The sequence below is a fragment of the Pollicipes pollicipes genome, unplaced genomic scaffold (assembly GCF_011947565.3).
Source record: "Pollicipes pollicipes isolate AB1234 unplaced genomic scaffold, Ppol_2.1 Scaffold_6138;HRSCAF=7277_pilon_pilon_pilon, whole genome shotgun sequence".
In the NCBI taxonomy this organism is placed as follows: domain Eukaryota; kingdom Metazoa; phylum Arthropoda; class Thecostraca; order Pollicipedomorpha; family Pollicipedidae; genus Pollicipes; species Pollicipes pollicipes.
In genome coordinates, this window is record NW_023596818.1 from 19,665,181 (window position 1) to 19,682,165 (window position 16,985).

Below are 16,985 nucleotides of genomic sequence, written 5' to 3' on the forward strand. Positions count from 1 at the left end.
AAAGCTAGCTGGCTTCGTGCCAGGAATGATTGCTGGGTTTATACTCAGCGATGTCCCCTTCATGCCAGGTCTCAAATCCCGAAGACCTGAAGAGTGTGCACGTCATATATTTTCTGAGCATATGTTTTACACCGAACAGTGAAATTCAACACGTTGATAACTGACAACAAAAGACACGTTGATAACTGACAGGACAGAATATGTGGACGTTGGTAACCGGACGGGTCAGACGTTGACAGAATGCCCTTCTTAATTAATAGGGAGACCAGCGCTTTTGACGTGAGGCTGAAAATGATGTAAGCAAAGGTCATTCCCTCGTGACGTTCCGGCATTGTGAGTTCGGAATTCGCCTAATCGATCTCCGGTTTGCGAAGAGGTGCTGGTAAAGGATTTTACCAAGCAAGTAATACTTACGTTGAGAAAGTTTGACGTTCGAATTTTTGAGCGTCGAGGCTATGCCATCGTCAGATTTCTTCGAAAAAAGCAATATTGTTCACTCTGGAACATGCTTCACGACATGTGTCGATTTCATTGCTCGACATCTTTGTTGTGACACTGTCAGGTGGAGGTATACTAATAGCTGTGCTTTAAACGTGTAGGTGCCATCAAATTGTTTTGTAATCCGACACACCGCTACGACTCCTCAAATGCTGTCGTTTTACAATGCATGCGGGGAGCGGTGCGTGCATCTTCTAATCCTGTGCAGGCAGTCGGGGCTCTCCCTTCTTTTCCGTTGGAGCGAATACCAGGAACACCGAATGACGCCCGTCGCTTGAGTGGCACGTTCTCTATTTTTTTTTTAAATGGGCGTACGCACATAGCGTCCCCAGCCCCCTCACCAAATTTATAGCATGTATTAATTTGCACACGTCTACGCCCCGGCAGAAATTTCAGGCAAACACCCAAATATAAAACGATCGAGGACATGCGATGTTGTTTAACGACACATAAAAACTTATGTGTACCTACGGCGTGCTGAACTCGATTTCATTTTCGAGTTGAAATCCTATGTCTCCTATACCTGTAAAACATACCTCCCTGAGAGAATGCCGGCCTCTCTGGCCTCTCTTTTGGTCAGAGACCACCAACACAAAACAGTTGGCTCCGTGTCGATCTGAGCATTGGGGGCCCATTTCCCTAGTAGGAACAAGGCCGGGACCCGCGATTCGCACTGGCCGGGGTCCCTGAAACAATGAGGGCTCCCTTGTCGGTTAAGGGCCCATAGTGACCAACAGGGGGTCTGCACCGGCAAGTGACCCCAGTCAGTTCTCGCTATATAGAACTATCGACTATGAACGCACAAAGGCATTTGATGAGGGTACTTAGTTCAGTTTAGCTACTTAGTTCAGGTACACAACAGATCTAAGCTAGCTCAATGTTTTTCTCGACTAGTCAGAGGTAATGCAAGCACATCTAGAGACGCAACAAGTTGGACGTAAACAGCCATTGCTTGGTGAGCGGTGCTATTTTGCAACGCTTATTCAGTTTGGAACCAATCATCACAGTTAGTCGGAAACGCTTTTAGTCTCCTCGAGTCTCCGGATAGGCTTGCAATAGTCATATACCTACATGCAGATGTGCCTCGGCAAACTAGGTATTCACATCGTGGCGTGCAAACGAATAAAAATATCGAGCATGTTCTCTACAATAGCACAAGCCCAAGAGCTCCATAGGTGTCTGGGAAAAACCAAGGCATTTCCGGTGCGCGAAGTTCTGTCCAGTTCTCGGAACGCCGTGATCACGCGGCGCATGATGATGGCGGGTTTGAAGCCCAGTGCGTGGATGGTGTGATCCAGAGCTCACACCATCCACCACTGCTGCTCAGTACTCTGAGAAACAAAACAACGAGTGAATATAGAAACATACACCAAGACATGGTACAAAATGGGCAGAAGCATTATGAATTAGTTTTACGCCGTCCCATATGTTATTGATCGATTAGTGCTGGTCCTGACCGGAAACGTACCGCCTATGAGCCTGTCATATTTGCCAGCTCACTACCGTTCGAGATCTGGTTGCACTAAGAAATTGTCACTGACAATGTCATTGACAGGCTGTATCGATTCCCAATAAGCAAACTTACCTTACTTCTTTGTTGATCCCATGACTATGGTGACGTTGCCTTTAGGACGACCACAGCTTTTCGTTACTCGCGGAGGCATCATAATGTGGTGCAGAGGAGCCCCTACATGATGGTCGACCTGGTAATCGTGATGATCAGACCATCAGTATGCAGGGTCATTGGGTCAGACTACTGGGGTCAGAATTGGCATGTCAGGCCACCAGGAGATGCGGACCAGATCTGATGTCGTACCCCTGATGGTTGACCTGGTACCCCTGATAATCTGACCTGGAATCCCTGGTGGTCTGACCTGGTATTCCTGCCTTCTTGCTATGCTACTTGGTACGCCAGATGGTAAACTAGCTGGTTCTGCTTTGTGAGTAATGTCTGTGGACAACACCGGGCAGCGCACTTAACTAACATACTTGACTATCTTTCAGACGTATAGCATCTCAAGAGAAGATAGAAGATGGCTGTGCTGAGGAAAGGTGACTGTTTTGATTCCTTTGATGAGCTAAATTCTCTTATCAGTGAGTTGAAGGCCGAGACGAATGTGAAGTTTTTAAGTCGAGTTCTGTCACTCTTAGTAAATTCTACAGACGAAACCTGCTGACTTAATTTCTGCAGGTCGGTCGCTGACCGTGATGACAAGGGGGCGCTTCTGCAGCAGAAGAAGTACCGTGGCGTGAAGTTTTCATGTACTCGTGGTGGGCGCCAGTGCGAAAGCAAAGCTGGTGATCATCGTATCCATAACACGAGGACCAAAAAAGTCGGCTGTTCCGTGAGCATCTCGGTGTTCTGGAAACGTCATTGCGCTTAGAGATTAGGGACATCTCACTGGAGCATTTCCACCCGGTTTTGAACGCAAGCTTTCCGCCGCGGCCAGAAAATCGTCGCCTGACTGAGGACGCAAAAAGTATTTCCCGCCAGCATCATGCCGGTGGCGCCGACAAGAGGTGCATTCAGCAGCACTTGCTGGACTCATACGGAAAAACCCTTAGGCGCCATCATCTCAATAACGTTTTGAGAGCCGCCTAGAGTACCGAATCTGACCTGGAAGCTGCCGTGAATCTGTTGGCTGAACGTGGATCTACACCCAACTTTGGAGAGTTTGCCGATGAACATAATTATGGCATGGTCAATGTGAACAAGGTGAGGCTCAAGGCTACAGCCCACGCCAACTGCCTAAAAATTCAGTGATTATCAAAATGACAACTGCTCAGTTTTCTGCTCTACCGTTGCAAGACTATGCTCAAGCACAAATAAATCAATCGCATTTAATACGACACAAGGCATGCGAAACATAAATTCAATAATACCAACTTTGGTCCTGTTAGCTGCGGGATTATTTTGTTCCCTGAAGATCCGTAGCATGGCGCTAATCATCCGCGTCGTCTCGCTGGTGACTAGGAACACAGAAAGCAGAACACCACCTCCGAACGAATCTACCGTGAGGATCGTGAGGACGGGGCATGCTCCCCGTTCCTTACTGGAGATCCTTACCGACACAGGAACCTTCCACTGTCTCATTATGTCCATTCCATTGTCATCCATTCACTCATAATAAGCCCCCATATTGCCTTTCATTGTCAGAGGGCCCTGACCAACGCAAAAAGCTCTTTGGCATTCGGGGTCCAGTTCCTGTTTCTGTTCAGCAAGTGCTCCCCTGGCCGAATCGGGACCCGTTGCTGACTCAGGGCCCCGCGTTGGTCACAATGGACCTCTGGCCAACCAGGGACACCTCATTGCTGCAGGGGCCCCGGCCAAGGCAAATCGCAGGCCGGCCTTGTCCCTGTTTGAGAAGTGCGGTTCCCAGTGATCAAACCGACACGGAGCCGCCTGTTCGGTGTTGGTGGTCTCTGCACGAAATAGGGGCCCGCATTTTCCAAGCGGTTCCCTATCGGTGTCATTAAAACAATGCCCTCTGACAGACATTTGAAGTCGTGGGTCCCACGGGCGGAAGTCTTATGTGCCTTACTGCTAGCCCATCGGGCGCTCCAGCCCTCCAATCGGACCCTGATTTTTGGTTCCGAGCAGCCCTTCGAACCCCTCTTTGCCTCCTCCCCGTCCTCCTTCGGCGCCCCCTCGAAGACGGCTGCCGGCGATTATATATTTGCCCCATGCGAAGAAGACGCATACAAAGGTATGTACAATTGTGTTTGGTGCTAGTTTAACCAGTGACCCCTAAGGCGAATTTGCTTTCAAAAATACCAACTTAAGAGCATTGCTTTGTCTACCTGTTCAATGTGCCGTGCCGCCGTAGTGTACTTGCTTAGCGCGGTCAACATTCTTTTCAGCCACGGTTGTTACTGTCATGTTTGTTTTCTGACACCGGTTGCGCTCGCACGACTTGAATCTAGTCGAGAAAAACATTGATGGTTGTGCCTAGTGATAAATTTCCAGGCATCTCAGCACTCAGGGGTGTGCCTTTGTAAGTGTGCGGGGTTTGTTGCGTGTGAGAAAGTCTTCCTGACATAGCGAGGCATGTCTGACCAAATGCACCGCTCCAATGCGGTAAAAGATCCGCGATATTGTGACATGGTTGCTACTTTTCGTGACATGCATCTGTGATAAGCTCGTGCGGCTGTCTGCCCAGAGCTGTATGTTATGCACCTTCTAGGGCTGTGATTGTTCCAGAGAGGTCACTGACTTCCAAACTTAAATGCATTTTCAGTTGACCAACTGCTGTAATGACTATTGCGCGTCGTGAAAAACCCACGCATCGACAAATATGTCTAATGAAGCCCAGCAAATGTCTTGCGAGTTTCATCGGTATGCGTACGACCACTGGCAGCTGAAGTGACATCTCTCAATGCAAATTCGTGCCTGCGTCACGTTCATGTTTATTTTAATCACAAATTATTCCAACAGGTGGGCTGTTCGACTCGGCATAATTACAATAGTAGTATGGGTGCAATATTAAAACCTAACGACGATGCGACCAGATTCGCACGTTATCAACCATCCCTTCGCTCACACAACTTGGCCAAAAACAAATTATTAACCAGAATGTAAATTGTCAAAACATGCTACGAAGCGGCAAACAGTCAATGATTACACAACGGGACAGTCTACGTCACCCAGACTGGTGCCAAGCACATTGCGGGGGTGTAAGGGGTGCTGATGGTCGGCAGCAGCAGTATCACGCCGCGCAAAATACAAAAAAAAATGCCTGCGTGCCACTGATAAATGAAGGGCTGGCAGACGCAGGGCGACCATCGCTGCCGCGCGGGTGACACGCTGGCGTGAAGTGGTACGTGGGGTGAACAGGGACCGAATCTCCAACGGAACCCGAGAGTCATTAAGGGCCCTGAACACGGCGAGGCTGCCACGGTGGATGACTAGGTCACGAACACCGCGCTGGCCCAGCGCTTGAATAGTCACCGCCACTAGATCTCGCCGAAGAGTATCGGTGATGATCCTGGTCCCACGGTTTATCACACCTTGCACTCTGTTTAGGTGACGCGCCGCAGCCCCACCCCAGACCGAGAGGCAGTACAGAAAATGATGGAAAGCATGGGACTGGATGAGAGATTTACGAACCTCTGGCGTTAGATTGTGACGAATGCTATGCAAGCGGCAAAAGGATGGAGGGAGGGGGGATGTTTTTTCACATAGGATATGAGTATCTCTCAAGGAAAAGTACTTGCAAAAGGACCCCTCCCCCTCCCCCCAGCATCTCCACGGGCAGCGAAGGGCTTAATTTGCATCCCGCACTGTCCAGGTGAAAAGGTAAGGTTTCCTTTCAGGATTGTGGAGTGCCAGAAAGAAGAGCTGTTTTGGTCGACTTCATTTTAAGGGATAAAGTAGGAAAGAATGACTTGAATGGTTTCCTCCCATCGGGATTTCAAACGGATGGTTGGTCTTGATGGGCAGAGTTTAGCAGTTGAGTATCGTCGGCACAGGATACTGGACATCCGTGAAGGAGGCTAGATGGAGGTTCATTCGCAAAAATGCTGAACAGGCTAGGGCCAGCCAGGGATCGCTGAGGGACACCGTAAATCGGCGGAAGAGAAAGACTCCGCTTCTCACCACCTAGTGTCGAGCAAGGTAGCTCCCAAACCTATGCGGATCAGCATAACGCCACTGCAGCTCCGTCAGAAGGACGCCATGGTCGACACAATCAAAGACACGGCTGAAATCGATGGATGTGACGGAGACGATGTGCTCAACCTCAGTCGGACGAACAGCCCACTCACCGGCGTCGTCCAGGGCGTTTTCAGCTGCGTGACAAGATCTGCACGTGTACTGTAATGCCGCAAAAAGATCATGAGTACCGGGGTTGGACGACACCTGCATGCACAAAGCTTGTTCGCATATCGTTGACAGAACAGGCAAAGTTGATGTGGGTACGAAAATGCTAGCGATTTCACGAAGGACATATTTGTGAAGAGCCGAGGGAAGAAAATAGAAGAGTGAAGAGCATATTTACCGAATTTCATTATTAGGGATACCTTAACTAGGTTATTTCAAAAAGGTATGGGCAAATTTTCAATTGCTTTGTACTACGGTTTTTTCTTGTCAATTTTTGTCTTTAACCGTGAGGTTCTTTCGGCACAGACGTCTGCAAGTTTCTTAAACCTAAAAAGCGTTTTCCCATCACGTTACGCAAAAATGAAGTTATTGGTTATAAGTTAGCCCCAAGTTGAGCGATTTCAAATTCACAACCAACGAAAGACTCGTCTGGATGTCTAACACACCCATACTGGTACCGCGCGCGAATCAGTTGGGTAGTATTGTCACAGTACTAACTTCAATCAAGGGACCAAATTGTATTCAGAATGTAGGTTACATAGGCATGAACATAGGTACAACCCAAACTTGTGTTTGCTGATTCCGGTTGCAAATTTTTTTGTGAAGAGCTAACGAAGGCTTTCAGACATTGCTCCATTTTACCTACGGCGTTGTTCAACGTTCCATCAGTGCGTTTTCCCAGCCCAGGGTGAAAATTACTTAAATCTAGTCTGTTTTCCAAAGATGGCTTCAAATAATCACATTCGAAAATACTGGGGCTAGGGTCGGACTTCCTTAATGCGTTTTGAATGTTTGAAACTGTTACACATGCTTATAACAATATCCTAGGTCCGTCGGAAGTGACCTAACTTGACCTCTAAGATCGGGGATACACTTGCCGCATTGGAACTCTGGGCGAGGAGGCATTACTGCATGAGGGGATAGAATCACCGCACTGGATTAGGCTTCTAAGACTTGCAGTGCGTATGCTTAACTCTGTTACATAACTTGCATGACCAATATATTTTGACAGAACGTTGAACATCGGATGCGTATTAAAACGTCCAGAGATCATGAAGTCCAGTGGCCAAAAATTCCAGAATCGCGGCACCCTGCGTTGATAAGGTCCAGAAAACGACCAAAACCCTTGGACAGAGGAGAATCATAAAGTCCAGTGTTCATAAAGTCCAGCGTGCGTGAGAGCCACGGTTTGGGATGCTGTCCCACTTTCTCACAACCTTTCACCTGACGGTTGGGATACTGCCCCGATAGAGGGCTACCGGAGCCGATTTCGCCCGCATCAGCCGACGAGTGACGTCATGCGGTACAGTGCTGCCCAGTTAAACCACTGTGCATGGATATGGACAACGTTTTGTTTGAGCGCACAAGATTTGTCGCCTCGGCACGCCCTTGGCAGCAGGCGCATTAAATAATTCAAAACTTTGATTCCTGGCTCGTGGCATCGGAAATAGCTGGTTATTCGGTAGTAGCTGCACGGTAGTCGTGGAAAGCACTTGTCAGGCTGCTCACTGTTTGGTATTGTGGGCTATGGATAAGATTCTCCGCGGTTTTTGGTTTCTTTATTTACTGTATGTGTGGGTGATGTTTCTCATTTTTTGAAGGAATTGATGGCTGATGTGTAAGGCTGACTGATTTGATGTCTGCTCCAGGCGCGCATATAGATCTCCAGCTCCTGGCACGCTAACCTACATTGTTAGGGATTTTTTTACTGATTCCCCTTCCTCCTCCAATTGCAAATTTTTTCACATGCTCCTGCAAACGGGACTTGTTCTGAATTATACACACCTTTACTCTCAAATAGAGGGAGTGGGGGCTGTCTCATCAGTTTAATGGCCCAGCCTACTCGTTTCTTCGATCAAGTACGCTTTAAACGGGCGTGGTTTGCCAAGATAAGCTGGTTGCATGAGCGATGAAAATACAACGAAGAGTACCGTAATGACATGCTAACGAATTGGTTTCTCTCCGAATTTGACCCACTTTCTCACAAATCTGCAGGCTGCAGGCCAAGTTACGGCGGGGGGTGAAACCCATGCAACTTAATAGGAAACCGCACTCCTGGTCGCTTTTGTTGTTATTCATTGGTGTTTTAGGTCGCGTCGACTTCAATGGCCATTTGGCCTCCATAACGGTGCTTTTACTTAATTGGTATGGTGTGACAATGACTTGAAAATCAATATTTTTAAGAACGAAAAGAGTTGTTTGGAATCAAGAAAGGAAGAACTGCCCCCGAGCACATCGCTAATCGTCAGGGGCGGAGCCTGCGTACCAAAGTGACGTCATCGTTCTTTGATGAGGCACGGACATGATACAATGACATGGTGGACAGTGAGAACGGCACCACACCGCTGCCACAGGAGTCTGTCACACACTCCTGGTTGCAAGTAAATAGGAAGTACAAACCAACGTTGACTGCGAATGCATTCAGCCGCCTGTCAAACGTTACGCAAAACACTACGCATGTGCCGCGCTTAAAGGCGCTGCTGATTCACCATCTGAACGGCGGAGCCCAGTGTATGTCACTCAGCTGGTTTACGATAGATAAGCTGAATGAATTGGGAGAATCGTGACCCTGTATTCGCCATGCACTTCATCAATCTTGACACGCTTTCTTCCTTTTACGCTTCAGCACCTCTTAAGTATAGAATTTGGGGTACAGCAACACCAGTCTGGAGTTTATCGAGACCAGTGCAGTTCGCGCCGCAGAGGGGCGATGGTGGCATGGTGGTTAGTGGTTAAGGGGGCTCATCTCTGGACTTTTATATCCTGGGATGGAGTCCTGGCCCCACCACTATCGCATCTCACATACGTAATGTCTGATAAATGCGTAAAAGAGGCGTTCCGCCTCGCAATAGCCATAGCAGCCGTTGAGACGTAAGACCAGCCCGTCCCGACAAACAAACCGCCGCCCGCCAAATTTGCAGACAATGCTTCCGCTCAATCACTGCGTATGATATGTATATAATCACTGGGAATAATAACGTGCAATCGGTTGGACGCGGAGCTCGGACGCACAGGCACGCCCAGAGGCTGCCCACCTCGACGGTCCGGCCGGCAGCCACGCCCGCGGCGGGCCGGCGGACGAGGCAGGCCGGCCGCCAAAAAAAGAACGCATTCACGCGCGCGCCGTCCCTCGCCCAAGAACCGAACCCCGCCGCACGCGCTCGAGGCCTGTCCGTGGGGCAGCCCGTCCGCGGTCGAAACGCTGCCGGCTCAGTCGGGCACGCCGCCATCTTTGCGTCAGAGCCGAGGCCCCTGACTCGGTTTCACTCGGTTCGCCGCGGTACGCACCCCGGCGGACCGGACATTCGGACGTGTCGGACATCTCGGGATCTCGCTCGTGCTGGACCTGAGCCGCCCCCCCCCCCCCCCCACTCCTCCTTGACAGGCGCCTTAATGAAGAGCCTCGTGTCAGTCAGGAACCAGCACCGGACAGGGGCCCCTCTGCCCGTTTTTCCCCTAGTGCCCAGATGCGTCGAGCTGGGATCCCTGTGCTATTGATTAAACCCGCTACTCTTGGGACCCTTTTGGAACAACGTATAATGTGTAGTAATAGTAGCCGATTGGAAATCTGAAAGGGGACGGAAAGGTTCTTCAGCTCCAATCGAGGATTGGATGGGGTCTCAAGTCTTGGCTGAAAACTCTGTTGGGTCTGGCACTTGAAGGGGGGGGGGGGAGAGAAGGTCGAGGGGTCCAGGAACCCCTTTGGAAGAGCTCTTTTCGGAACCGCGAAGCCCCAAAATGACCATACTGAATGAGAAGAGCAACATATCGCCAAATAAAAATCTTACAATACCGCAGCAGCGTCTAGCAGCCCAAGAGCCCTCTCTGGTAAACTCGTGGGCCCCTCTGGCCGCTCAGTCGGGATATGCGGGGTAAGTCATGCATCAGATTTCGCGCCAGGTAGTGGTCCAGAATCGGGCAATACAAACGGCCAATGTGGTTAAGTCGATCGGATTTGTTACCGAAAATAGCTTCAGTGCGTGTCTCCGTTCACTAACGACCAGTCGCACGGCAGGGCAATGCGAATACACCGTCAAAAATACTTATGTCTCAAGAATACTACCCACGCCAAATGCTCACGTGCATCATATATATTTTCGTGATTGACGGTGACAAATTATTAGATGACTCTTTTGGTGAAAATGACAGCATATCGTGCAATTTTCTGTTTCTTGTGAAGATTGTCTAGCCTCCGGGATATCTGGCCGAATTATGACCAGAATGATGTAACGGGAGAGCTTTGGCACTCACAGATCAAAGTGCAAAAGTGTGGATTCATATAATGGCATGGTCAGGAAATATGTATCTGATAGTAATATCCATTCTGCATGTGCTTTGTGCGTATATTTAAGTACCTATGTTCGCTGTATGTCTTAACCATCGCCCTGATCCGCCGTTTTGCATAACTCGGACTGATAGGGGGAGAGGGGTTGATGCGACCCTCATCCGGCGTTTCCAAGCTTATAAAGATAGAGCTTGCCGAGAAACACCAGTTTATTGTTCTGAACATTATCTCACGGTTGGTGCTGGTCTTTATGTTGTTGACCGGTCAAAGGGCGAATTTTACAGAAAGCAGCACTTTTTAACTTTATTTTATGTTTACGAGAACAAGCCTTGCAGCGACACGAACCTTAAATTGGCGTGTGTCTTGTACAATTCTGAGTACATTCTGTAGTGCAATTATTTTGCCGCCCCACCGCCCGAGCCAGCCATAGATCGTCGTCGAGTGCTCATCACAAACTGCCGCTGCTCCGAAACCAGAAAAACTAGGCGCACGTTTGGTGTCAAAACACGTACCACAATCACCGCCTATCATGGCGATGGTTAAACGTCATGTTATTGCTGCCTTGGGTATCGGCAACGATTTTTCGTGAAACGATATTCCTCATTTTGCTAATAACTGAAGCCATAGCAGGCAAAACAGGAAAAACGTTTGCTTCCTTCCATAATTGCTTGCTCCTAGCTTGACCTCACGCTGAACCCGTCCCAAAAGACCAAGTCTCTCGCAACGAGTTGTGCTCTGTCCTTGGGCTGACGCCGATAGGTTCCGATGCTCGCGGAACTTTCCCCGTCCGAATAACGAGAACATCTTTATTGACGCGCCCAGACTGTTCGCACGCGCTTGGCGACAGGCAAGTTGGCAACGAATGAAAATGGTGCGAACGATAAGATGATCGACCAAGGCAACCGATCGCTGCTATCGCGTAAGACGAACTGCATGTGAACGCATAAGACCGAAGGAAATATGACAAGATACGGGTACGCAATTTGAGTATGATCATAACAGCTTTCATTATGTTCAGCTCTTTCATCGTTTTGTTAAGTCTTTGATAATGGATGTAGGAGCACACAGTGCGCTTACGGCAATCCCAGTGTATGGATGCATGGTATAAATGCTCTTGAAACGGGAGATGCAAAAGTGCAGGCGTTAGGCGACAAACAGGCGATCGCATATAGGAACACTGAGACAAATGCCAGAACAATCATGTTATTGTCGGTATTTAGCGGATGCGTGGCCAGTAGGCGGTAGGGTAGCGGCAGGTTCTGCCATTTAATTAATTTTTCCGCCATTTCAGGCGGAGGCAGGTTTTCTCTGATGGCATGTCCCGGCTAAGATGACAGCATACCGTGCATTTGTGTTCTTCTCACATTATTCTAATCTCCGTAATATCTTACCTAGTTGCGAACGGCGTTATGTAACGGGAGATATGTGTCACCAGAATTAGAGTGCGAATGTGTGAACTCCTATCATGTAATGCTTAGAAATATGTCATTGATGGTGATATCCCTTATGCATGTGTTATGTCGTATGATGTGGAAGTACCTACTCTCGCTGTCTTACGCATTATATTATTGCTGCATTGGATATCGGCAATGATGTTTTCATGAAAAGATGACCCTTATTTTGTCGACAATTGCAACCATGTGAGGCAAGAACGCTTACTTACTTCCATATTCACTTGCTCCTTGTTTCATCTCCACACTGAGCCCGCCCCCGAAAACCAACTCCCATGCGACGAGTCGCGATCTGTCCTGGGGTCCGGTGCTAGACGACTACAGCGCTTGAGAAACTTAAAGCGGGAAACCGTCCCGTCCGACGAATTACCAATGCCATTAGAACACTTTCATCCACGCGCCGAACTTCACGCGGTTGACAACAGGCAGGCTGGCGCGAATGAAAAATGGGTGCGAGACGATCAGCTGATCGGCCAAACCAACCGATGGCCGTAACACCGCTTAAGTACGGCCAGTCAGTGGAACCGGACTTCGCATAGGCCAAGAGAAACACAACCCACAGGCGATACACGGTATATATGGATAATCATATATGATAATTATATAATATATATATATAGATATATGCCATCTATATATTTTATGGATTGTGATAAACTATAGTTTTCAGATTGACACCCGGTCGTTTACATTTATTTTGCTACATCCTTGGTAAATGGAGGTTAGGCACGCTGTGTGCTCGGGGCAAGGGGCAAAGGCAACAGAGAGCACTTTCGACGGGGCCCTATTGCTCTTGGGAAAGGATGAGCGATAGCAGTATGCAATAGGCGTTCTAGCAGCGGGCGATTGTAGCAACAATGCCATGCGCGCCCTGTTTGCGTGCGTACCTGAACCGCTGGTGGATACCTGTTGACTTGAAGGAAACATGCGCTTAGAGCCTGCGTGGGGGAGAGTTTAGGGGCAGCATGGCCCAGTACACATGGTTCATGCGAAGGAGAAACCAGCTACATAGCATGTACGAACAACGCTTTCCGGAACATAGAGTCGGGTTTTGCAGTCATAAACACATCACGGTATACATTCAGATCCACACCAAAGTGACATAAATGGGGCCTACGCGAGGAGCCGAATGACAAATTAGGAAGACATAACGGGCCCACGCTTTGAAGCGATGAGGCGATGGGGTGCGTCTTGTCAACCGACCTTGGCCAATGGCGCATCCAGAGTGGTAGGGGGTGGGGGTGGGATGGGGCTATGCCCCCTTTCCATTGGGGTGAGGGAGCAGCAAAATATCATGGTGAAGGGGCAGCAAAATCTTTATTTCTTATCCACATAGCTTTTATTTTCAAAAGACCCCAAAAATTTCACGGGCACCTCAAATGACCACAAATACTTATTTCCGATAAGCACTGAGATCCGGGTACACCATAACCGACCCAAACCCCTTTATTTTATGAGGGCACCAAATTTCAGGGATACAGCAGTGTTGCGCCTCCTACCCTGACGAAATCCTGGATTCGCCCCCTGGGCTAGCTGGCACTGAAATGGTCAGTTTGGAGCACCATAACTTTCATTTCGCGTCACCATAAGCTTTATTTTAAAGAGCCCTCTATCTAAATGGGCAATTCGAGTTTCCCAAAGCTTTGGTTCTAACCAGCGTTAAAAATACGTGGACATCAAAATATCTATGCCTTTCACCCTTGCAAAATTCTCGATCTGCCTGTTCCACGGGAGAGCACCAAAAAACTTCATTACCGGGTATCTTAGCTTTTATTTTCCAGTGACACACCCTTCCTGAGGCACCATGAAGCAGGGGCGGGTCCAGAGGGGAAGGGTCATGGAGTCATTCCTCTCCCCATTGGGCCCAAGGAGGTTTGGGCGCCCCGAAGCAGGCACCACATCTCATCCGCAAAGCGGCAACAATACTCTCATTTTGGAAGACACATAAGCCTATATGTTTATCAGACACCAAATTGCAGGGGCACCACGACCGTTCCGTTACCGCTGGTCTCGACGAAAATCCTGCGTCGGCCCGTTACGGTGAGCGGAGCACCAAATCCTTCATTTCGGCGGCCAACATAACCGTTATTTTCAAGATAGACACCCCAGTTTCCAGAGAGTAGCAGAAAGGCGCCTTTGTCATTCTGAAAGAGCCAGGTTAATTCCACGGGCATAACTATGTTGTAGCTTCCGCCCTGATTCAATCCTGGATCGGAACCCGATGGTGCGAAGGAGGCGCAAAAAACCGTCCCTTGCGATGGCGACATTACATCTTCATTACAATGGGTATCTTTAAATCAAAGCGGGCCATTTACAAAGTCACAAAACCATAATTTTAAACGGAGCCCCACCAAATCCCGCGCGCCATTTACAATCGGCGTGTCTTTCACTTTGCGACAGATTATGAATCGCGCACCCGTTCAGGAAGGGGCACCCTGTTCAAGGAAACAGGCACCAACAGCCTCCGTTGTCATTGGGGCTTTACGACGCGTCATCACAATGCCCGTGCCTCTCAAGAACAATTAAAGGCAGTCCAAAACTTCCCTTTCAACGGGCACCGAAATACAGCGGCACTACAATTGCCCTGCCTTACACTGTTGAAATCCTGGTTCGGCTCATTCGGTGAAAAGGCAGCAAGAGCCTTGGTTGCGGGGCATCATAACATTCATTTTCATGAGCCCCAGTTTAAATTGGAACACCACAAGCCGCCCAAACATTCATTCAAGATGATGCGAGATTCCAGGGGCATTCAAAATGGCCCCCGAAGCTTTATTTTCGCGGGGAACCGAATTAGGCACGATCCCCCCCCCCCCCCCCCCTTCCCCTTAGGTTCCAAGGGCCCCATGGGTTCCGAAGGTCCTTTTTTGGTCCCTTGGGGCCAAAAATCAAGAGCCCGATTAAAGGGTCCGAAGGGTAGGCCAGAGGTCGTATGGGGGAACCACAGCCTGAAGGCCGGACCCTGAAATGTAAGATTGGCTCTAGCACTGATCGGAGACCAGTGCGACTGTGTCTCTATTTGAAGCAACTGACTGAGAACAGCCATATCAAACAGCCCGTTCCGTGCTATTCTGGGGCGTAGCGGTTATTTTCCGAGCAGAGACAAGGCCAAAATCTCTAAATGCCAATTAGAAGGCATCCTACATTCGTCGGGGCACCTGAAACAATGAAGGACCCATATTGCTGGTCAGTGTCCAGCAACTAACCAGCAACAACAGCAACAGCAACAGCCACTAACAGCAACAGTTCCTAGCCTAGAGACCATGTGTCGCCAATGGGCCCCAACCGGGAGCACATCTGCTGCATAGGGACGATTATTGGCTCCAGTATGTCACATACCTGTTGTGCTGGTCTGGACCCTGCTGACAGTGAAAGGATTCATGAGAAATGACAAAAGGGGATTCTCATGTACAATGAGACAGTGGAAGGCCTGTGCCAGCCAGGGACGCCAGAACCGGACGAGGGATCCTCTGCACCATATCAACCACGGACCGATGAGGCGAATTAGTATCTCGATGCCAGTTATTGGACTTCCTGTGCCAGTAAAAAGTCTGTTTGCATCTGCGAAGGCCCCTGCGCCGATCCGTGCTGGTCTCAGTTAGAGGGCCAGCCGCATCGAGGAGGGGACCGGTCGTGATGCATCCTTCTGAGGGTCTCCGTCCGGTCCTGTGGGTTATCACTAGACTTAAAGCCTCTGGGGACACCAGAATGGGGCGAAATGCCTTCAGCTGCTAACCATAACGTCTTACCAATGCAATTTAGTTGGCTGACCAGTTGAATCTCTGAACGGGTTTAGCAGTTGCAGCATTCCGAGCAAGAGAGATTACGTCATTGCGCCTTCCCATCGCGAGTCGCCGTAATCCGTCACGACTACCAATCTAAAAATTGCACTAGTGAAACATCCGGCAAGGGGACACTGTTTATACGCACACCCATTGACTTCATAAAGCGTTGGAACGTACCGATTTCGATATGTGATCATTTTTACCCTTCTGTTGACCGCTGCCAGGTGTTGCTACAAGGCTCCGCATGCTACAATGGTGTAACTACAACATTTTTTCCGTCTCACAGATCACCTCACGGAGGGGGCTCCAAGGAATCACGTACAGCCCGACCACAATACTCTCCTCCTCTCCTAGTGCGCCGAAGGCTTACACAAAACACTGCAATTTTATCATCTACACACAGCAATAAAATTCAACATTCCGAGTGCATTATTCAGTCATGACCACAAACGACTTCTAAACAAAGAAATGAATCAAACTACTGAACTATCTCTTTGGAGCAGCATTATAAGTAAATCACTTGGACAAGGAACAAGACACTGATTAATAGCGCGGAATTGGGTGGTTGGCATGCAGTGTTGTACTTTGCCGTGTTGTTTGTGTTATTCACAGTGTGTGGTGCTAATGATATCTTCTGCACGGCTAAAGAATTGTTTGTTGTTGCCAAGTCAAAACGGCAGTTAGTACTGTCCAGTGAAAAGTTTATTATTGGTTTGCATGCTCGTGTTTTATGTACTGATTTAAAGTGTTTAGGGTGCCGAAGTGGAATGAAGAGCCAGACATATAGAAGAGTCGGTCACCAGTCATACACCGTGCAAGTTCTGCGAGCTTCGTGTTTTTGTCGTCATAAAAGCACACACACACACACACACACACACACCACACACACACACACACACACACACACACACACACACACACACACACACACCCCCACACACACACACCACACACACACACACACACACACACCACACACACACACACACCACACACCACACACACACCACACACACACACCCCACCACACACACACACACACCCACACACACACACACACACACACACACCACACACACACACCACACACACAACACACACCCACACACACCACCACCCACACACACACACACACACACCACACCACACAC